The sequence below is a fragment of the Schistocerca cancellata genome, unplaced genomic scaffold (assembly GCF_023864275.1).
Source record: "Schistocerca cancellata isolate TAMUIC-IGC-003103 unplaced genomic scaffold, iqSchCanc2.1 HiC_scaffold_827, whole genome shotgun sequence".
NCBI lineage: Eukaryota > Metazoa > Arthropoda > Insecta > Orthoptera > Acrididae > Schistocerca > Schistocerca cancellata.
Window position 1 is genome coordinate 258,405 of NW_026046838.1, and position 20,154 is coordinate 278,558.

Here is a 20,154-nt window from a genome sequence, read left to right on the forward strand (position 1 = left end):
TCATTAATAAACTCGGACTGCCCGACGTGCTGGACTATGAGCAACATGTATTAATGGAATATTATAAAATATATGGACAACGAAACAACAAGACATTGTATGGTAACATGCTACAAATATTATTTGAAAAACGAGGCATCGGATGAAGTACGCGATGACGAATATGGATAAACTATAGAAGATTGCAATGCCAAAGTAGGGGATAGCTGCTAAGGGCGAAGTACGGAGGGGACTTCGTGGGCCCCAGGTCCGCTACGGTAGCCGTGAAGGCCTTAGCAGAATCCTGAAAAGGCCTTGCATTCTATGCCTAAATCCGTCGGCAAGAGCAATGATTCAATGGAGATAAATACAAGGAAATTATTAAGCATATATACTCATTCCAGATAAATGCTTTACTATCTACAAAAGAAGATATCTATTTTTTCTTTCATATTATTATATATTTTTTCTTTTTCAAGAACGTTTAATATCGTTAGCTGTTTTACTCATTCTCATCTTGCGAATCTCAAGGGCTAAAAGGAAGACGCCCTCTCAGAGGCGAACTCAGTTATACACAAAAAAAAAAAAAAAAATTAAAAAAAAATAAAATAAAAAAAACATAAAACACTAAATAAAACAAAAAAAATTTTCAACTAAAAAAGCGCAGAAGCTAGCCGAAGAAGGCACAAAAAGGTGAGCGTATGGATGGGCTGTGTGGGGAGAAGGGAGGCCCAAAAGAAAAATAAAAAAAATAAAAAAAAAAAAAACAAAAAAAAAAAAATTGGTAGAGCACTGGTCTCGTAAACCAGGGGTCGTGAGTTCGACCCTCACAGAAGGCATTCATTTTTTTAACTTTGCTGCTGAGAGCAGAGCTAGCTCGAGCAGCATCTAACAGATGGCAGTGCACTGAATGAAGGGGAAGTTCTACAACCGATAAAGAGTGCTCTACTTGCATCAGAGGTTTACTGGATGTGTAGGCGGAACACTGTTTTGTATGCATTTTGTAGTATAATGTCATGCTTGGCGATGTCATTCGTTTATGAGCCGCACTACAGTGTGCATGCACGTTATCCATGTGAAGAGGCGTAAGCAGATACTACCATTCTGCGAGGTGCCTGCGAAAAGTATACGACTTGCATTGATAAAGAGAGCAGAAGTGACCGAAAGTCAAGGCCTCCGTGGCGCAATCGGCTAGCGCGTTCGGCTGTTAACCGAAAGGTTGGTGGTTCAAGCCCACCCGGGGGCGAAATCGTTTTAATCGCCACCGAGGTGAGGACGTATGTCCACTTTGATAGAGATACACAGCTAGTGTGACAATTTGGCTGTGTTTGAATGATGCCACCCAGCCTTATACACATTCAGCCACGTGACAGTGGAGGTAAAAACATGGCCCTATGCGGACGTTCTACCGTTTTCCTATTCATTCGGCATGTGTGACACTGCAGTAGAGCGACGACCACTACAAAAGATGTATTATTTACATTTCATTTCGGCGTATACACCGCGAGTGCCATATGACAGGGCCTCTCTCTCGATGTCGATCTGCATTTGGCGTCTCTTAAGTGTCGGTCTGCAGTAGGCCGCTGTTGGCCGAGCGGCGTGCAGTCGCCTTACATGAAGCCCCCAGTGCCACTGTGGACGATGTAGCCAGAGAGAGGAGTCGAAAGGCGCGTTTCACAGTAGAGCCACGCTATCCCACAAGCTGTGCACTAGGTCACGTTTTGCGCAGACCGCAAACCTTTGGTGGCTTGACGCTCGTCGTCGATCGTAAGGGTGAAACAGTGAAGAGAGTTGGAAAACGGTAAGGTGGACACCTCCAGCAGCATCTGTGTGTCAAATCCGATATCTGGTCGAGGGCTGTAAGATTCAGTATGATGACGTGACAATTCGGGAGTAGCTCACGAACGCAAAGCTGCGGCCTTCTTAGCTCAGTGGTAGAGCACTGGTCTCGTAAACCAGGGGTCGTGAGTTCGACCCTCACAGAAGGCATTCATTTTTTTAACTTTGCTGCTGAGAGCAGAGCTAGCTCCAGCAGCATCTAACAGATGGCAGTGCACTGAATGAAGGGGAAGTTCTACAACCGATAAAGAGTGCTCTACTTGCATCAGAGGTTTACTGGATGTGTAGGCGGAACACTGTTTTGTATGCATTTTGTAGTATAATGTCATGCTTGGCGATGTCATTCGTTTATGAGCCGCACTACAGTGTGCATGCACGTTATCCATGTGAAGAGGCGTAAGCAGATACTACCATTCTGCGAGGTGCCTGCGAAAAGTATACGAGTTGCATTGATAAAGAGAGCAGAAGTGACCGAAAGTCAAGGCCTCCGTGGCGCAATCGGCTAGCGCGTTCGGCTGTTAACCGAAAGGTTGGTGGTTCGAGCCCACCCGGGGGCGAAATCGTTTTAATCGCCACCGAGGTGAGGACGTATGTCCACTTTGATAGAGATACACAGCTAGTGTGACAATTTGGCTGTGTTTGAATGATGCCACCCAGCCTTATACACATTCAGCCACGTGACAGTGGAGGTAAAAACATGGCCCTATGCGGACGTTCTACCGTTTTCCTATTCATTCGGCATGTGTGACACTGCAGTAGAGCGACGACCACTACAAAAGATGTATTATTTACATTTCATTTCGGCGTATACACCGCGAGTGCCATATGACAGGGCCTCTCTCTCGATGTCGATCTGCATTTGGCGTCTCTTAAGTGTCGGTCTGCAGTAGGCCGCTGTTGGCCGAGCGGCGTGCAGTCGCCTTACATGAAGCCCCCAGTGCCACTGTGGACGATGTAGCCAGAGAGAGGAGTCGAAAGGCGCGTTTCACAGTAGAGCCACGCTATCCCACAAGCTGTGCACTAGGTCACGTTTTGCGCAGACCGCAAACCTTTGGTGGCTTGACGCTCGTCGTCGATCGTAAGGGTGAAACAGTGAAGAGAGTTGGAAAACGGTAAGGTGGACACCTCCAGCAGCATCTGTGTGTCAAATCCGATATCTGGTCGAGGGCTGTAAGATTCAGTATGATGACGTGACAATTCGGGAGTAGCTCACGAACGCAAAGCTGCGGCCTTCTTAGCTCAGTGGTAGAGCACTGGTCTCGTGAACCAGGGGTCGTGAGTTCGACCCTCACAGAAGGCATTCATTTTTTTAACTTTGCTGCTGAGAGCAGAGCTAGCTCGAGCAGCATCTAACAGATGGCAGTGCACTGAATGAAGGGGAAGTTCTACAACCGATAAAGAGTGCTCTACTTGCATCAGAGGTTTACTGGATGTGTAGGCGGAACACTGTTTTGTATGCATTTTGTAGTATAATGTCATGCTTGGCGATGTCATTCGTTTATGAGCCGCACTACAGTGTGCATGCACGTTATCCATGTGAAGAGGCGTAAGCAGATACTACCATTCTGCGAGGTGCCTGCGAAAAGTATACGAGTTGCATTGATAAAGAGAGCAGAAGTGACCGAAAGTCAAGGCCTCCGTGGCGCAATCGGCTAGCGCGTTCGGCTGTTAACCGAAAGGTTGGTGGTTCGAGCCCACCCGGGGGCGAAATCGTTTTAATCGCCACCGAGGTGAGGACGTATGTCCACTTTGATAGAGATACACAGCTAGTGTGACAATTTGGCTGTGTTTGAATGATGCCACCCAGCCTTATACACATTCAGCCACGTGACAGTGGAGGTAAAAACATGGCCCTATGCGGACGTTCTACCGTTTTCCTATTCATTCGGCATGTGTGACACTGCAGTAGAGCGACGACCACTACAAAAGATGTATTATTTACATTTCATTTCGGCGTATACACCGCGAGTGCCATATGACAGGGCCTCTCTCTCGATGTCGATCTGCATTTGGCGTCTCTTAAGTGTCGGTCTGCAGTAGGCCGCTGTTGGCCGAGCGGCGTGCAGTCGCCTTACATGAAGCCCCCAGTGCCACTGTGGACGATGTAGCCAGAGAGAGGAGTCGAAAGGCGCGTTTCACAGTAGAGCCACGCTATCCCACAAGCTGTGCACTAGGTCACGTTTTGCGCAGACCGCAAACCTTTGGTGGCTTGACGCTCGTCGTCGATCGTAAGGGTGAAACAGTGAAGAGAGTTGGAAAACGGTAAGGTGGACACCTCCAGCAGCATCTGTGTGTCAAATCCGATATCTGGTCGAGGGCTGTAAGATTCAGTATGATGACGTGACAATTCGGGAGTAGCTCACGAACGCAAAGCTGCGGCCTTCTTAGCTCAGTGGTAGAGCACTGGTCTCGTAAACCAGGGGTCGTGAGTTCGACCCTCACAGAAGGCGCTCATTTTTTTAACTTTGCTGCTGAGAGCAGAGCTAGCTCGAGCAGCATCTAACAGATGGCAGTGCACTGAATGAAGGGGAAGTTCTACAAGCGATAAAGAGTGCTCTACTTGCATCAGAGGTTTACTGGATGTGTAGGCGGAACACTGTTTTGTATGCATTTTGTAGTATAATGTCATGCTTGGCGATGTCATTCGTTTATGCGCCGCACTACAGTGTGCATGCACGTTATCCATGTGAAGAGGCGTAAGCAGATACTACCATTCTGCGAGGTGCCTGCGAAAAGTATACGACTTGCATTGATAAAGAGAGCAGAAGTGACCGAAAGTCAAGGCCTCCGTGGCGCAATCGGCTAGCGCGTTCGGCTGTTAACCGAAAGGTTGGTGGTTCGAGCCCACCCGGGGGCGAAATCGTTTTAATCGCCACCGAGGTGAGGACGTATGTCCACTTTGATAGAGATACACAGCTAGTGTGACAATTTGGCTGTGTTTGAATGATGCCACCCAGCCTTATACACATTCAGCCACGTGACAGTGGAGGTAACAACATGGCCCTATGCGGACGTTCTACCGTTTTCCTATTCATTCGGCATGTGTGACACTGCAGTAGAGCGACGACCACTACAAAAGATGTATTATTTACATTTCATTTCGGCGTATACACCGCGAGTGCCATATGACAGGGCCTCTCTCTCGATGTCGATCTGCATTTGGCGTCTCTTAAGTGTCGGTCTGCAGTAGGCCGCTGTTGGCCGAGCGGCGTGCAGTCGCCTTACATGAAGCCCCCAGTGCCACTGTGGACGATGTAGCCAGAGAGAGGAGTCGAAAGGCGCGTTTCACAGTAGAGCCACGCTATCCCACAAGCTGTGCACTAGGTCACGTTTTGCGCAGACCGCAAACCTTTGGTGGCTTGACGCTCGTCGTCGATCGTAAGGGTGAAACAGTGAAGAGAGTTGGAAAACGGTAAGGTGGACACCTCCAGCAGCATCTGTGTGTCAAATCCGATATCTGGTCGAGGGCTGTAAGATTCAGTATGATGACGTGACAATTCGGGAGTAGCTCACGAACGCAAAGCTGCGGCCTTCTTAGCTCAGTGGTAGAGCACTGGTCTCGTAAACCAGGGGTCGTGAGTTCGACCCTCACAGAAGGCATTCATTTTTTTAACTTTGCTGCTGAGAGCAGAGCTAGCTCGAGCAGCATCTAACAGATGGCAGTGCACTGAATGAAGGGGAAGTTCTACAACCGATAAAGAGTGCTCTACTTGCATCAGAGGTTTACTGGATGTGTAGGCGGAACACTGTTTTGTATGCATTTTGTAGTATAATGTCATGCTTGGCGATGTCATTCGTTTATGAGCCGCACTACAGTGTGCATGCACGTTATCCATGTGAAGAGGCGTAAGCAGATACTACCATTCTGCGAGGTGCCTGCGAAAAGTATACGAGTTGCATTGATAAAGAGAGCAGAAGTGACCGAAAGTCAAGGCCTCCGTGGCGCAATCGGCTAGCGCGTTCGGCTGTTAACCGAAAGGTTGGTGGTTCGAGCCCACCCGGGGGCGAAATCGTTTTAATCGCCACCGAGGTGAGGACGTATGTCCACTTTGATAGAGATACACAGCTAGTGTGACAATTTGGCTGTGTTTGAATGATGCCACCCAGCCTTATACACATTCAGCCACGTGACAGTGGAGGTAAAAACATGGCCCTATGCGGACGTTCTACCGTTTTCCTATTCATTCGGCATGTCTGACACTGCAGTAGAGCGACGACCACTACAAAAGATGTATTATTTACATTTCATTTCGGCGTATACACCGCGAGTGCCATATGACAGGGCCTCTCTCTCGATGTCGATCTGCATTTGGCGTCTCTTAAGTGTCGGTCTGCAGTAGGCCGCTGTTGGCCGAGCGGCGTGCAGTCGCCTTACATGAAGCCCCCAGTGCCACTGTGGACGATGTAGCCAGAGAGAGGAGTCGAAAGGCGCGTTTCACAGTAGAGCCACGCTATCCCACAAGCTGTGCACTAGGTCACGTTTTGCGCAGACCGCAAACCTTTGGTGGCTTGACGCTCGTCGTCGATCGTAAGGGTGAAACAGTGAAGAGAGTTGGAAAACGGTAAGGTGGACACCTCCAGCAGCATCTGTGTGTCAAATCCGATATCTGGTCGAGGGCTGTAAGATTCAGTATGATGACGTGACAATTCGGGAGTAGCTCACGAACGCAAAGCTGCGGCCTTCTTAGCTCAGTGGTAGAGCACTGGTCTCGTAAACCAGGGGTCGTGAGTTCGACCCTCACAGAAGGCGCTCATTTTTTTAACTTTGCTGCTGAGAGCAGAGCTAGCTCCAGCAGCATCTAACAGATGGCAGTGCACTGAATGAAGGGGAAGTTCTACAAGCGATAAAGAGTGCTCTACTTGCATCAGAGGTTTACTGGATGTGTAGGCGGAACACTGTTTTGTATGCATTTTGTAGTATAATGTCATGCTTGGCGATGTCATTCGTTTATGCGCCGCACTACAGTGTGCATGCACGTTATCCATGTGAAGAGGCGTAAGCAGATACTACCATTCTGCGAGGTGCCTGCGAAAAGTATACGACTTGCATTGATAAAGAGAGCAGAAGTGACCGAAAGTCAAGGCCTCCGTGGCGCAATCGGCTAGCGCGTTCGGCTGTTAACCGAAAGGTTGGTGGTTCGAGCCCACCCGGGGGCGAAATCGTTTTAATCGCCACCGAGGTGAGGACGTATGTCCACTTTGATAGAGATACACAGCTAGTGTGACAATTTGGCTGTGTTTGAATGATGCCACCCAGCCTTATACACATTCAGCCACGTGACAGTGGAGGTAACAACATGGCCCTATGCGGACGTTCTACCGTTTTCCTATTCATTCGGCATGTGTGACACTGCAGTAGAGCGACGACCACTACAAAAGATGTATTATTTACATTTCATTTCGGCGTATACACCGCGAGTGCCATATGACAGGGCCTCTCTCTCGATGTCGATCTGCATTTGGCGTCTCTTAAGTGTCGGTCTGCAGTAGGCCGCTGTTGGCCGAGCGGCGTGCAGTCGCCTTACATGAAGCCCCCAGTGCCACTGTGGACGATGTAGCCAGAGAGAGGAGTCGAAAGGCGCGTTTCACAGTAGAGCCACGCTATCCCACAAGCTGTGCACTAGGTCACGTTTTGCGCAGACCGCAAACCTTTGGTGGCTTGACGCTCGTCGTCGATCGTAAGGGTGAAACAGTGAAGAGAGTTGGAAAACGGTAAGGTGGACACCTCCAGCAGCATCTGTGTGTCAAATCCGATATCTGGTCGAGGGCTGTAAGATTCAGTATGATGACGTGACAATTCGGGAGTAGCTCACGAACGCAAAGCTGCGGCCTTCTTAGCTCAGTGGTAGAGCACTGGTCTCGTAAACCAGGGGTCGTGAGTTCGACCCTCACAGAAGGCGCTCATTTTTTTAACTTTGCTGCTGAGAGCAGAGCTAGCTCGAGCAGCATCTAACAGATGGCAGTGCACTGAATGAAGGGGAAGTTCTACAAGCGATAAAGAGTGCTCTACTTGCATCAGAGGTTTACTGGATGTGTAGGCGGAACACTGTTTTGTATGCATTTTGTAGTATAATGTCATGCTTGGCGATGTCATTCGTTTATGCGCCGCACTACAGTGTGCATGCACGTTATCCATGTGAAGAGGCGTAAGCAGATACTACCATTCTGCGAGGTGCCTGCGAAAAGTATACGACTTGCATTGATAAAGAGAGCAGAAGTGACCGAAAGTCAAGGCCTCCGTGGCGCAATCGGCTAGCGCGTTCGGCTGTTAACCGAAAGGTTGGTGGTTCGAGCCCACCCGGGGGCGAAATCGTTTTAATCGCCACCGAGGTGAGGACGTATGTCCACTTTGATAGAGATACACAGCTAGTGTGACAATTTGGCTGTGTTTGAATGATGCCACCCAGCCTTATACACATTCAGCCACGTGACAGTGGAGGTAACAACATGGCCCTATGCGGACGTTCTACCGTTTTCCTATTCATTCGGCATGTGTGACACTGCAGTAGAGCGACGACCACTACAAAAGATGTATTATTTACATTTCATTTCGGCGTATACACCGCGAGTGCCATATGACAGGGCCTCTCTCTCGATGTCGATCTGCATTTGGCGTCTCTTAAGTGTCGGTCTGCAGTAGGCCGCTGTTGGCCGAGCGGCGTGCAGTCGCCTTACATGAAGCCCCCAGTGCCACTGTGGACGATGTAGCCAGAGAGAGGAGTCGAAAGGCGCGTTTCACAGTAGAGCCACGCTATCCCACAAGCTGTGCACTAGGTCACGTTTTGCGCAGACCGCAAACCTTTGGTGGCTTGACGCTCGTCGTCGATCGTAAGGGTGAAACAGTGAAGAGAGTTGGAAAACGGTAAGGTGGACACCTCCAGCAGCATCTGTGTGTCAAATCCGATATCTGGTCGAGGGCTGTAAGATTCAGTATGATGACGTGACAATTCGGGAGTAGCTCACGAACGCAAAGCTGCGGCCTTCTTAGCTCAGTGGTAGAGCACTGGTCTCGTAAACCAGGGGTCGTGAGTTCGACCCTCACAGAAGGCGCTCATTTTTTTAACTTTGCTGCTGAGAGCAGAGTTAGCTCGAGCAGCATCTAACAGATGGCAGTGCACTGAATGAAGGGGAAGTTCTACAAGCGATAAAGAGTGCTCTACTTGCATCAGAGGTTTACTGGATGTGTAGGCGGAACACTGTTTTGTATGCATTTTGTAGTATAATGTCATGCTTGGCGATGTCATTCGTTTATGCGCCGCACTACAGTGTGCATGCACGTTATCCATGTGAAGAGGCGTAAGCAGATACTACCATTCTGCGAGGTGCCTGCGAAAAGTATACGACTTGCATTGATAAAGAGAGCAGAAGTGACCGAAAGTCAAGGCCTCCGTGGCGCAATCGGCTAGCGCGTTCGGCTGTTAACCGAAAGGTTGGTGGTTCGAGCCCACCCGGGGGCGAAATCGTTTTAATCGCCACCGAGGTGAGGACGTATGTCCACTTTGATAGAGATACACAGCTAGTGTGACAATTTGGCTGTGTTTGAATGATGCCACCCAGCCTTATACACATTCAGCCACGTGACAGTGGAGGTAACAACATGGCCCTATGCGGACGTTCTACCGTTTTCCTATTCATTCGGCATGTGTGACACTGCAGTAGAGCGACGACCACTACAAAAGATGTATTATTTACATTTCATTTCGGCGTATACACCGCGAGTGCCATATGACAGGGCCTCTCTCTCGATGTCGATCTGCATTTGGCGTCTCTTAAGTGTCGGTCTGCAGTAGGCCGCTGTTGGCCGAGCGGCGTGCAGTCGCCTTACATGAAGCCCCCAGTGCCACTGTGGACGATGCAGCCAGAGAGAGGAGTCGAAAGGCGCGTTTCACAGTAGAGCCACGCTATCCCACAAGCTGTGCACTAGGTCAAGTTTTGCGCAGACCGCAAACCTTTGGTGGCTTGACGCTCGTCGTCGATCGTAAGGGTGAAACAGTGAAGAGAGTTGGAAAACGGTAAGGTGGACACCTCCAGCAGCATCTGTGTGTCAAATCCGATATCTGGTCGAGGGCTGTAAGATTCAGTATGATGACGTGACAATTCGGGAGTAGCTCACGAACGCAAAGCTGCGGCCTTCTTAGCTCAGTGGTAGAGCACTGGTCTCGTAAACCAGGGGTCGTGAGTTCGACCCTCACAGAAGGCGCTCATTTTTTTAACTTTGCTGCTGAGAGCAGAGCTAGCTCGAGCAGCATCTAACAGATGGCAGTGCACTGAATGAAGGGGAAGTTCTACAACCGATAAAGAGTGCTCTAGTTGCATCAGAGGTTTACAGAATGTGTAGGCGGAACACTGTTTTGTATGCATTTTGTAGTATAATGTCATGCTTGGCGATGTCATTCGTTTATGCGCCGCACTACAGTGTGCATGCACGTTATCCATGTGAGGAGGCGTAAGCAGATACTACCATTCTGCGAGGTGCCTGCGAAAAGTATACGAGTTGCATTGATAAAGAGAGCAGAAGTAACCGAAAGTCAAGGCCTCCGTGGCGCAATCGGCTAGCGCGTTCGGCTGTTAACCGAAAGGTTGGTGGTTCGAGCCCACCCGGGGGCGAAATCGTTTTAATCGCCACCGAGGTGAGGACGTATGTCCACTTTGATAGAGATACACAGCTAGTGTGACAATTTGGCTGTGTTTGAATGATGCCACCCAGCCTTATACACATTCAGCCACGTGACAGTGGAGGTAAAAACATGGCCCTATGCGGACGTTCTACCGTTTTCCTATTCATTCGGCATGTGTGACACTGCAGTAGAGCGACGACCACTACAAAAGATGTATTATTTACATTTCATTTCGGCGTATACACCGCGAGTGCCATATGACAGGGCCTCTCTCTCGATGTCGATCTGCATTTGGCGTCTCTTAAGTGTCGGTCTGCAGTAGGCCGCTGTTGGCCGAGCGGCGTGCAGTCGCCTTACATGAAGCCCCCAGTGCCACTGTGGACGATGCAGCCAGAGAGAGGAGTCGAAAGGCGCGTTTCACAGTAGAGCCACGCTATCCCACAAGCTGTGCACTAGGTCAAGTTTTGCGCAGACCGCAAACCTTTGGTGGCTTGACGCTCGTCGTCGATCGTAAGGGTGAAACAGTGAAGAGAGTTGGAAAACGGTAAGGTGGACACCTCCAGCAGCATCTGTGTGTCAAATCCGATATCTGGTCGAGGGCTGTAAGATTCAGTATGATGACGTGACAATTCGGGAGTAGCTCACGAACGCAAAGCTGCGGCCTTCTTAGCTCAGTGGTAGAGCACTGGTCTCGTAAACCAGGGGTCGTGAGTTCGACCCTCACAGAAGGCGCTCATTTTTTTAACTTTGCTGCTGAGAGCAGAGCTAGCTCGAGCAGCATCTAACAGATGGCAGTGCACTGAATGAAGGGGAAGTTCTACAACCGATAAAGAGTGCTCTACTTGCATCAGAGGTTTACTGGATGTGTAGGCGGAACACTGTTTTGTATGCATTTTGTAGTATAATGTCATGCTTGGCGATGTCATTCGTTTATGAGCCGCACTACAGTGTGCATGCACGTTATCCATGTGAAGAGGCGTAAGCAGATACTACCATTCTGCGAGGTGCCTGCGAAAAGTATACGACTTGCATTGATAAAGAGAGCAGAAGTGACCGAAAGTCAAGGCCTCCGTGGCGCAATCGGCTAGCGCGTTCGGCTGTTAACCGAAAGGTTGGTGGTTCGAGCCCACCCGGGGGCGAAATCGTTTTAATCGCCACCGAGGTGAGGACGTATGTCCACTTTGATAGAGATACACAGCTAGTGTGACAATGTGGCTGTGTTTGAATGATGCCACCCAGCCTTATACACATTCAGCCACGTGACAGTGGAGGTAAAAACATGGCCCTATGCGGACGTTCTACCGTTTTCCTATTCATTCGGCATGTGTGACACTGCAGTAGAGCGACGACCACTACAAAAGATGTATTATTTACATTTCATTTCGGCGTATACACCGCGAGTGCCATATGACAGGACCTCTCTCTCGATGTCGATCTGCATTTGGCGTCTCTTAAGTGTCGGTCTGCAGTAGGCCGCTGTTGGCCGAGCGGCGTGCAGTCGCCTTACATGAAGCCCCCAGTGCCACTGTGGACGATGTAGCCAGAGAGAGGAGTCGAAAGGCGCGTTTCACAGTAGAGCCACGCTATCCCACAAGCTGTGCACTAGGTCAAGTTTTGCGCAGACCGCAAACCTTTGGTGGCTTGACGCTCGTCGTCGATCGTAAGGGTGAAACAGTGAAGAGAGTTGGAAAACGGTAAGGTGGACACCTCCAGCAGCATCTGTGTGTCAAATCCGATATCTGGTCGAGGGCTGTAAGATTCAGTATGATGACGTGCCAATTCGGGAGTAGCTCACGAACGCAAAGCTGCGGCCTTCTTAGCTAAGTGGTAGAGCACTGGTCTCGTAAACCAGGGGTCGTGAGTTCGACCCTCACAGAAGGCATTCATTTTTTTAACTTTGCTGCTGAGAGCAGAGCTAGCTCGAGCAGCATCTAACAGATGGCAGTGCACTGAATGAAGGGGAAGTTCTACAACCGATAAAGAGTGCTCTAGTTGCATCAGAGGTTTACAGAATGTGTAGGCGGAACACTGTTTTGTATGCATTTTGTAGTATAATGTCATGCTTGGCGATGTCATTCGTTTATGCGCCGCACTACAGTGTGCATGCACGTTATCCATGTGAGGAGGCGTAAGCAGATACTACCATTCTGCGAGGTGCCTGCGAAAAGTATACGAGTTGCATTGATAAAGAGAGCAGAAGTAACCGAAAGTCAAGGCCTCCGTGGCGCAATCGGCTAGCGCGTTCGGCTGTTAACCGAAAGGTTGGTGGTTCGAGCCCACCTGGGATGGAAATCGTTTTAATCGCCACCGAGGTGAGGACGTATGTCCACTTTGATAGAGATACACAGCTAGTGTGACAATGTGGCTGTGTTTGAATGATGCCACCCAGCCTTATACACATTCAGCCACGTGACAGTGGAGGTAAAAACATGGCCCTATGCGGACGTTGTACAGTTTTCCTATTCATTCGGCATGTGTGACACTGCAGTAGAGCGACGACCACTACAAAAGATGTATTATTTACATTTCATTTCGGCGTATACACCGCGAGTGCCATATGACAGGACCTCTCTCTCGATGTCAATCTGCATTTGGCGTCTCTTAAGTGTCGGTCTGCAGTAGGCCGCTGTTGGCCGAGCGGCGTGCAGTCGCCTTACATGAAGCCCCCAGTGCCACTGTGGACGATGTAGCCAGAGAGAGGAGTCGAAAGGCGCGTTTCACAGTAGAGCCACGCTATCCCACAAGCTGTGCACTAGGTCAAGTTTTGCGCAGACCGCAAACCTTTGGTGGCTTGACGCTCGTAGTCGATCGTAAGGGTGAAACAGTGAAGAGAGTTGGAAAACGGTAAGGTGGACACCTCCAGCAGCATCTGTGTGTCAAATCCGATATCTGGTCGAGGGCTGTAAGATTCAGTATGATGACGTGACAATTCGGGAGTAGCTCACGAACGCAAAGCTGCGGCCTTCTTAGCTCAGTGGTAGAGCACTGGTCTCGTAAACCAGGGGTCGTGAGTTCGACCCTCACAGAAGGCATTCATTTTTTTAACTTTGCTGCTGAGAGCAGAGCTAGCTCGAGCAGCATCTAACAGATGGCAGTGCACTGAATGAAGGGGAAGTTCTACAACCGATAAAGAGTGCTCTAGTTGCATCAGAGGTTTACAGAATGTGTAGGCGGAACACTGTTTTGTATGCATTTTGTAGTATAATGTCATGCTTGGCGATGTCATTCGTTTATGCGCCGCACTACAGTGTGCATGCACGTTATCCATGTGAGGAGGCGTAAGCAGATACTACCATTCTGCGAGGTGCCTGCGAAAAGTATACGAGTTGCATTGATAAAGAGAGCAGAAGTAACCGAAAGTCAAGGCCTCCGTGGCGCAATCGGCTAGCGCGTTCGGCTGTTAACCGAAAGGTTGGTGGTTCGAGCCCACCCGGGGGCGAAATCGTTTTAATCGCCACCGAGGTGAGGACGTATGTCCACTTTGATAGAGATACACAGCTAGTGTGACAATTTGGCTGTGTTTGAATGATGCCACCCAGCCTTATACACATTCAGCCACGTGACAGTGGAGGTAAAAACATGGCCCTATGCGGACGTTCTACCGTTTTCCTATTCATTCGGCATGTGTGACGCTGCAGTAGAGCGACGACCACTACAAAAGATGTATTATTTACATTTCATTTCGGCGTATACACCGCGAGTGCCATATGACAGGGCCTCTCTCTCGATGTCGATCTGCATTTGGCGTCTCTTAAGTGTCGGTCTGCAGTAGGCCGCTGTTGGCCGAGCGGCGTGCAGTCGCCTTACATGAAGCCCCCAGTGCCACTGTGGACGATGCAGCCAGAGAGAGGAGTCGAAAGGCGCGTTTCACAGTAGAGCCACGCTATCCCACAAGCTGTGCACTAGGTCAAGTTTTGCGCAGACCGCAAACCTTTGGTGGCTTGACGCTCGTCGTCGATCGTAAGGGTGAAACAGTGAAGAGAGTTGGAAAACGGTAAGGTGGACACCTCCAGCAGCATCTGTGTGTCAAATCCGATATCTGGTCGAGGGCTGTAAGATTCAGTATGATGACGTGACAATTCGGGAGTAGCTCACGAACGCAAAGCTGCGGCCTTCTTAGCTCAGTGGTAGAGCACTGGTCTCGTAAACCAGGGGTCGTGAGTTCGACCCTCACAGAAGGCGCTCATTTTTTTAACTTTGCTGCTGAGAGCAGAGCTAGCTCGAGCAGCATCTAACAGATGGCAGTGCACTGAATGAAGGGGAAGTTCTACAACCGATAAAGAGTGCTCTACTTGCATCAGAGGTTTACTGGATGTGTAGGCGGAACACTGTTTTGTATGCATTTTGTAGTATAATGTCATGCTTGGCGATGTCATTCGTTTATGAGCCGCACTACAGTGTGCATGCACGTTATCCATGTGAAGAGGCGTAAGCAGATACTACCATTCTGCGAGGTGCCTGCGAAAAGTATACGACTTGCATTGATAAAGAGAGCAGAAGTGACCGAAAGTCAAGGCCTCCGTGGCGCAATCGGCTAGCGCGTTCGGCTGTTAACCGAAAGGTTGGTGGTTCGAGCCCACCCGGGGGCGAAATCGTTTTAATCGCCACCGAGGTGAGGACGTATGTCCACTTTGATAGAGATACACAGCTAGTGTGACAATGTGGCTGTGTTTGAATGATGCCACCCAGCCTTATACACATTCAGCCACGTGACAGTGGAGGTAAAAACATGGCCCTATGCGGACGTTCTACCGTTTTCCTATTCATTCGGCATGTGTGACACTGCAGTAGAGCGACGACCACTACAAAAGATGTATTATTTACATTTCATTTCGGCGTATACACCGCGAGTGCCATATGACAGGACCTCTCTCTCGATGTCGATCTGCATTTGGCGTCTCTTAAGTGTCGGTCTGCAGTAGGCCGCTGTTGGCCGAGCGGCGTGCAGTCGCCTTACATGAAGCCCCCAGTGCCACTGTGGACGATGTAGCCAGAGAGAGGAGTCGAAAGGCGCGTTTCACAGTAGAGCCACGCTATCCCACAAGCTGTGCACTAGGTCAAGTTTTGCGCAGACCGCAAACCTTTGGTGGCTTGACGCTCGTCGTCGATCGTAAGGGTGAAACAGTGAAGAGAGTTGGAAAACGGTAAGGTGGACACCTCCAGCAGCATCTGTGTGTCAAATCCGATATCTGGTCGAGGGCTGTAAGATTCAGTATGATGACGTGCCAATTCGGGAGTAGCTCACGAACGCAAAGCTGCGGCCTTCTTAGCTCAGTGGTAGAGCACTGGTCTCGTAAACCAGGGGTCGTGAGTTCGACCCTCACAGAAGGCATTCATTTTTTTAACTTTGCTGCTGAGAGCAGAGCTAGCTCGAGCAGCATCTAACAGATGGCAGTGCACTGAATGAAGGGGAAGTTCTACAACCGATAAAGAGTGCTCTAGTTGCATCAGAGGTTTACAGAATGTGTAGGCGGAACACTGTTTTGTATGCATTTTGTAGTATAATGTCATGCTTGGCGATGTCATTCGTTTATGCGCCGCACTACAGTGTGCATGCACGTTATCCATGTGAGGAGGCGTAAGCAGATACTACCATTCTGCGAGGTGCCTGCGAAAAGTATACGAGTTGCATTGATAAAGAGAGCAGAAGTAACCGAAAGTCAAGGCCTCCGTGGCGCAATCGGCTAGCGCGTTCGGCTGTTAACCGAAAGGTTGGTGGTTCGAGCCCACCTGGGATGGAAATCGTTTTAATCGCCACCGAGGTGAGGACGTATGTCCACTTTGATAGAGATACACAGCTAGTGTGACAATGTGGCTGTGTTTGAATGATGCCACCCAGCCTTATACACATTCAGCCACGTGACAGTGGAGGTAAAAACATGGCCCTATGCGGACGTTGTACAGTTTTCCTATTCATTCGGCATGTGTGACACTGCAGTAGAGCGACGACCACTACAAAAGATGTATTATTTACATTTCATTTCGGCGTATACACCGCGAGTGCCATATGACAGGACCTCTCTCTCGATGTCAATCTGCATTTGGCGTCTCTTAAGTGTCGGTCTGCAGTAGGCCGCTGTTGGCCGAGCGGCGTGCAGTCGCCTTACATGAAGCCCCCAGTGCCACTGTGGACGATGTAGCCAGAGAGAGGAGTCGAAAGGCGCGTTTCACAGTAGAGCCACGCTATCCCACAAGCTGTGCACTAGGTCAAGTTTTGCGCAGACCGCAAACCTTTGGTGGCTTGACGCTCGTAGTCGATCGTAAGGGTGAAACAGTGAAGAGAGTTGGAAAACGGTAAGGTGGACACCTCCAGCAGCATCTGTGTGTCAAATCCGATATCTGGTCGAGGGCTGTAAGATTCAGTATGATGACGTGACAATTCGGGAGTAGCTCACGAACGCAAAGCTGCGGCCTTCTTAGCTCAGTGGTAGAGCACTGGTCTCGTAAACCAGGGGTCGTGAGTTCGACCCTCACAGAAGGCATTCATTTTTTTAACTTTGCTGCTGAGAGCAGAGCTAGCTCGAGCAGCATCTAACAGATGGCAGTGCACTGAATGAAGGGGAAGTTCTACAACCGATAAAGAGTGCTCTAGTTGCATCAGAGGTTTACAGAATGTGTAGGCGGAACACTGTTTTGTATGCATTTTGTAGTATAATGTCATGCTTGGCGATGTCATTCGTTTATGAGCCGCACTACAGTGTGCATGCACGTTATCCATGTGAAGAGGCGTAAGCAGATACTACCATTCTGCGAGGTGCCTGCGAAAAGTATACGAGTTGCATTGATAAAGAGAGCAGAAGTGACCGAAAGTCAAGGCCTCCGTGGCGCAATCGGCTAGCGCGTTCGGCTGTTAACCGAAAGGTTGGTGGTTCGAGCCCACCCGGGGGCGAAATCGTTTTAATCGCCACCGAGGTGAGGACGTATGTCCACTTTGATAGAGATACACAGCTAGTGTGACAATTTGGCTGTGTTTGAATGATGCCACCCAGCCTTATACACATTCAGCCACGTGACAGTGGAGGTAAAAACATGGCCCTATGCGGACGTTCTACCGTTTTCCTATTCATTCGGCATGTGTGACACTGCAGTAGAGCGACGACCACTACAAAAGATGTATTATTTACATTTCATTTCGGCGTATACACCGCGAGTGCCATATGACAGGGCCTCTCTCTCGATGTCGATCTGCATTTGGCGTCTCTTAAGTGTCGGTCTGCAGTAGGCCGCTGTTGGCCGAGCGGCGTGCAGTCGCCTTACATGAAGCCCCCAGTGCCACTGTGGACGATGTAGCCAGAGAGAGGAGTCGAAAGGCGCGTTTCACAGTAGAGCCACGCTATCCCACAAGCTGTGCACTAGGTCACGTTTTGCGCAGACCGCAAACCTTTGGTGGCTTGACGCTCGTCGTCGATCGTAAGGGTGAAACAGTGAAGAGAGTTGGAAAACGGTAAGGTGGACACCTCCAGCAGCATCTGTGTGTCAAATCCGATATCTGGTCGAGGGCTGTAAGATTCAGTATGATGACGTGACAATTCGGGAGTAGCTCACGAACGCAAAGCTGCGGCCTTCTTAGCTCAGTGGTAGAGCACTGGTCTCGTAAACCAGGGGTCGTGAGTTCGACCCTCACAGAAGGCGCTCATTTTTTTAACTTTGCTGCTGAGAGCAGAGCTAGCTCGAGCAGCATCTAACAGATGGCAGTGCACTGAATGAAGGGGAAGTTCTACAAGCGATAAAGAGTGCTCTACTTGCATCAGAGGTTTACTGGATGTGTAGGCGGAACACTGTTTTGTATGCATTTTGTAGTATAATGTCATGCTTGGCGATGTCATTCGTTTATGCGCCGCACTACAGTGTGCATGCACGTTATCCATGTGAAGAGGCGTAAGCAGATACTACCATTCTGCGAGGTGCCTGCGAAAAGTATACGACTTGCATTGATAAAGAGAGCAGAAGTGACCGAAAGTCAAGGCCTCCGTGGCGCAATCGGCTAGCGCGTTCGGCTGTTAACCGAAAGGTTGGTGGTTCGAGCCCACCCGGGGGCGAAATCGTTTTAATCGCCACCGAGGTGAGGACGTATGTCCACTTTGATAGAGATACACAGCTAGTGTGACAATTTGGCTGTGTTTGAATGATGCCACCCAGCCTTATACACATTCAGCCACGTGACAGTGGAGGTAACAACATGGCCCTATGCGGACGTTCTACCGTTTTCCTATTCATTCGGCATGTGTGACACTGCAGTAGAGCGACGACCACTACAAAAGATGTATTATTTACATTTCATTTCGGCGTATACACCGCGAGTGCCATATGACAGGGCCTCTCTCTCGATGTCGATCTGCATTTGGCGTCTCTTAAGTGTCGGTCTGCAGTAGGCCGCTGTTGGCCGAGCGGCGTGCAGTCGCCTTACATGAAGCCCCCAGTGCCACTGTGGACGATGCAGCCAGAGAGAGGAGTCGAAAGGCGCGTTTCACAGTAGAGCCACGCTATCCCACAAGCTGTGCACTAGGTCAAGTTTTGCGCAGACCGCAAACCTTTGGTGGCTTGACGCTCGTCGTCGATCGTAAGGGTGAAACAGTGAAGAGAGTTGGAAAACGGTAAGGTGGACACCTCCAGCAGCATCTGTGTGTCAAATCCGATATCTGGTCGAGGGCTGTAAGATTCAGTATGATGACGTGACAATTCGGGAGTAGCTCACGAACGCAAAGCTGCGGCCTTCTTAGCTCAGTGGTAGAGCACTGGTCTCGTAAACCAGGGGTCGTGAGTTCGACCCTCACAGAAGGCGCTCATTTTTTTAACTTTGCTGCTGAGAGCAGAGCTAGCTCGAGCAGCATCTAACAGATGGCAGTGCACTGAATGAAGGGGAAGTTCTACAACCGATAAAGAGTGCTCTACTTGCATCAGAGGTTTACTGGATGTGTAGGCGGAACACTGTTTTGTATGCATTTTGTAGTATAATGTCATGCTTGGCGATGTCATTCGTTTATGAGCCGCACTACAGTGTGCATGCACGTTATCCATGTGAAGAGGCGTAAGCAGATACTACCATTCTGCGAGGTGCCTGCGAAAAGTATACGACTTGCATTGATAAAGAGAGCAGAAGTGACCGAAAGTCAAGGCCTCCGTGGCGCAATCGGCTAGCGCGTTCGGCTGTTAACCGAAAGGTTGGTGGTTCGAGCCCACCCGGGGGCGAAATCGTTTTAATCGCCACCGAGGTGAGGACGTATGTCCACTTTGATAGAGATACACAGCTAGTGTGACAATGTGGCTGTGTTTGAATGATGCCACCCAGCCTTATACACATTCAGCCACGTGACAGTGGAGGTAAAAACATGGCCCTATGCGGACGTTGTACAGTTTTCCTATTCATTCGGCATGTGTGACACTGCAGTAGAGCGACGACCACTACAAAAGATGTATTATTTACATTTCATTTCGGCGTATACACCGCGAGTGCCATATGACAGGACCTCTCTCTCGATGTCAATCTGCATTTGGCGTCTCTTAAGTGTCGGTCTGCAGTAGGCCGCTGTTGGCCGAGCGGCGTGCAGTCGCCTTACATGAAGCCCCCAGTGCCACTGTGGACGATGTAGCCAGAGAGAGGAGTCGAAAGGCGCGTTTCACAGTAGAGCCACGCTATCCCACAAGCTGTGCACTAGGTCAAGTTTTGCGCAGACCGCAAACCTTTGGTGGCTTGACGCTCGTAGTCGATCGTAAGGGT

At 49.9% G+C, this 20,154-nt stretch overlaps 31 non-coding genes across 31 annotated transcripts; all 31 read left to right on the forward strand.

The window, feature by feature from the left end:
- The first annotated feature begins 1,151 nt into the window (after positions 1–1,151).
- Positions 1,152–1,225, forward strand: Trnan-guu (transfer RNA asparagine (anticodon GUU)). Its single transcript has one exon. It is a non-coding gene; the product is annotated as a tRNA-Asn (tRNA).
- Positions 1,226–1,896: 671 nt separating this feature from the next.
- Trnat-cgu (transfer RNA threonine (anticodon CGU)) lies at positions 1,897–1,968 on the forward strand. The gene has a single exon. It is a non-coding gene; the product is annotated as a tRNA-Thr (tRNA).
- A 333-nt stretch (positions 1,969–2,301) lies between these two features.
- Positions 2,302–2,375, forward strand: Trnan-guu (transfer RNA asparagine (anticodon GUU)). Its single transcript has one exon. It is a non-coding gene; the product is annotated as a tRNA-Asn (tRNA).
- Positions 2,376–3,046: 671 nt separating this feature from the next.
- On the forward strand, positions 3,047–3,118 carry Trnat-cgu (transfer RNA threonine (anticodon CGU)). The gene has a single exon. It is a non-coding gene; the product is annotated as a tRNA-Thr (tRNA).
- A 333-nt stretch (positions 3,119–3,451) lies between these two features.
- On the forward strand, positions 3,452–3,525 carry Trnan-guu (transfer RNA asparagine (anticodon GUU)). The gene has a single exon. It is a non-coding gene; the product is annotated as a tRNA-Asn (tRNA).
- A 671-nt stretch (positions 3,526–4,196) lies between these two features.
- On the forward strand, positions 4,197–4,268 carry Trnat-cgu (transfer RNA threonine (anticodon CGU)). Its single transcript has one exon. It is a non-coding gene; the product is annotated as a tRNA-Thr (tRNA).
- Positions 4,269–4,601: 333 nt separating this feature from the next.
- Positions 4,602–4,675, forward strand: Trnan-guu (transfer RNA asparagine (anticodon GUU)). Its single transcript has one exon. It is a non-coding gene; the product is annotated as a tRNA-Asn (tRNA).
- A 671-nt stretch (positions 4,676–5,346) lies between these two features.
- Trnat-cgu (transfer RNA threonine (anticodon CGU)) lies at positions 5,347–5,418 on the forward strand. The gene has a single exon. It is a non-coding gene; the product is annotated as a tRNA-Thr (tRNA).
- Positions 5,419–5,751: 333 nt separating this feature from the next.
- Positions 5,752–5,825, forward strand: Trnan-guu (transfer RNA asparagine (anticodon GUU)). Its single transcript has one exon. It is a non-coding gene; the product is annotated as a tRNA-Asn (tRNA).
- A 671-nt stretch (positions 5,826–6,496) lies between these two features.
- Positions 6,497–6,568, forward strand: Trnat-cgu (transfer RNA threonine (anticodon CGU)). The gene has a single exon. It is a non-coding gene; the product is annotated as a tRNA-Thr (tRNA).
- A 333-nt stretch (positions 6,569–6,901) lies between these two features.
- On the forward strand, positions 6,902–6,975 carry Trnan-guu (transfer RNA asparagine (anticodon GUU)). The gene has a single exon. It is a non-coding gene; the product is annotated as a tRNA-Asn (tRNA).
- A 671-nt stretch (positions 6,976–7,646) lies between these two features.
- Positions 7,647–7,718, forward strand: Trnat-cgu (transfer RNA threonine (anticodon CGU)). Its single transcript has one exon. It is a non-coding gene; the product is annotated as a tRNA-Thr (tRNA).
- Positions 7,719–8,051: 333 nt separating this feature from the next.
- On the forward strand, positions 8,052–8,125 carry Trnan-guu (transfer RNA asparagine (anticodon GUU)). The gene has a single exon. It is a non-coding gene; the product is annotated as a tRNA-Asn (tRNA).
- A 671-nt stretch (positions 8,126–8,796) lies between these two features.
- Positions 8,797–8,868, forward strand: Trnat-cgu (transfer RNA threonine (anticodon CGU)). Its single transcript has one exon. It is a non-coding gene; the product is annotated as a tRNA-Thr (tRNA).
- A 333-nt stretch (positions 8,869–9,201) lies between these two features.
- Trnan-guu (transfer RNA asparagine (anticodon GUU)) lies at positions 9,202–9,275 on the forward strand. The gene has a single exon. It is a non-coding gene; the product is annotated as a tRNA-Asn (tRNA).
- Positions 9,276–9,946: 671 nt separating this feature from the next.
- Trnat-cgu (transfer RNA threonine (anticodon CGU)) lies at positions 9,947–10,018 on the forward strand. The gene has a single exon. It is a non-coding gene; the product is annotated as a tRNA-Thr (tRNA).
- Positions 10,019–10,351: 333 nt separating this feature from the next.
- Positions 10,352–10,425, forward strand: Trnan-guu (transfer RNA asparagine (anticodon GUU)). Its single transcript has one exon. It is a non-coding gene; the product is annotated as a tRNA-Asn (tRNA).
- Positions 10,426–11,096: 671 nt separating this feature from the next.
- On the forward strand, positions 11,097–11,168 carry Trnat-cgu (transfer RNA threonine (anticodon CGU)). Its single transcript has one exon. It is a non-coding gene; the product is annotated as a tRNA-Thr (tRNA).
- Positions 11,169–11,501: 333 nt separating this feature from the next.
- On the forward strand, positions 11,502–11,575 carry Trnan-guu (transfer RNA asparagine (anticodon GUU)). The gene has a single exon. It is a non-coding gene; the product is annotated as a tRNA-Asn (tRNA).
- A 671-nt stretch (positions 11,576–12,246) lies between these two features.
- On the forward strand, positions 12,247–12,318 carry Trnat-cgu (transfer RNA threonine (anticodon CGU)). The gene has a single exon. It is a non-coding gene; the product is annotated as a tRNA-Thr (tRNA).
- A 1,078-nt stretch (positions 12,319–13,396) lies between these two features.
- Trnat-cgu (transfer RNA threonine (anticodon CGU)) lies at positions 13,397–13,468 on the forward strand. Its single transcript has one exon. It is a non-coding gene; the product is annotated as a tRNA-Thr (tRNA).
- Positions 13,469–13,801: 333 nt separating this feature from the next.
- On the forward strand, positions 13,802–13,875 carry Trnan-guu (transfer RNA asparagine (anticodon GUU)). Its single transcript has one exon. It is a non-coding gene; the product is annotated as a tRNA-Asn (tRNA).
- Positions 13,876–14,546: 671 nt separating this feature from the next.
- On the forward strand, positions 14,547–14,618 carry Trnat-cgu (transfer RNA threonine (anticodon CGU)). The gene has a single exon. It is a non-coding gene; the product is annotated as a tRNA-Thr (tRNA).
- Positions 14,619–14,951: 333 nt separating this feature from the next.
- Trnan-guu (transfer RNA asparagine (anticodon GUU)) lies at positions 14,952–15,025 on the forward strand. Its single transcript has one exon. It is a non-coding gene; the product is annotated as a tRNA-Asn (tRNA).
- Positions 15,026–15,696: 671 nt separating this feature from the next.
- On the forward strand, positions 15,697–15,768 carry Trnat-cgu (transfer RNA threonine (anticodon CGU)). Its single transcript has one exon. It is a non-coding gene; the product is annotated as a tRNA-Thr (tRNA).
- A 1,078-nt stretch (positions 15,769–16,846) lies between these two features.
- On the forward strand, positions 16,847–16,918 carry Trnat-cgu (transfer RNA threonine (anticodon CGU)). Its single transcript has one exon. It is a non-coding gene; the product is annotated as a tRNA-Thr (tRNA).
- Positions 16,919–17,251: 333 nt separating this feature from the next.
- Positions 17,252–17,325, forward strand: Trnan-guu (transfer RNA asparagine (anticodon GUU)). Its single transcript has one exon. It is a non-coding gene; the product is annotated as a tRNA-Asn (tRNA).
- A 671-nt stretch (positions 17,326–17,996) lies between these two features.
- On the forward strand, positions 17,997–18,068 carry Trnat-cgu (transfer RNA threonine (anticodon CGU)). Its single transcript has one exon. It is a non-coding gene; the product is annotated as a tRNA-Thr (tRNA).
- A 333-nt stretch (positions 18,069–18,401) lies between these two features.
- Positions 18,402–18,475, forward strand: Trnan-guu (transfer RNA asparagine (anticodon GUU)). The gene has a single exon. It is a non-coding gene; the product is annotated as a tRNA-Asn (tRNA).
- A 671-nt stretch (positions 18,476–19,146) lies between these two features.
- On the forward strand, positions 19,147–19,218 carry Trnat-cgu (transfer RNA threonine (anticodon CGU)). The gene has a single exon. It is a non-coding gene; the product is annotated as a tRNA-Thr (tRNA).
- Positions 19,219–19,551: 333 nt separating this feature from the next.
- On the forward strand, positions 19,552–19,625 carry Trnan-guu (transfer RNA asparagine (anticodon GUU)). Its single transcript has one exon. It is a non-coding gene; the product is annotated as a tRNA-Asn (tRNA).
- Positions 19,626–20,154: the final 529 nt, after the last annotated feature.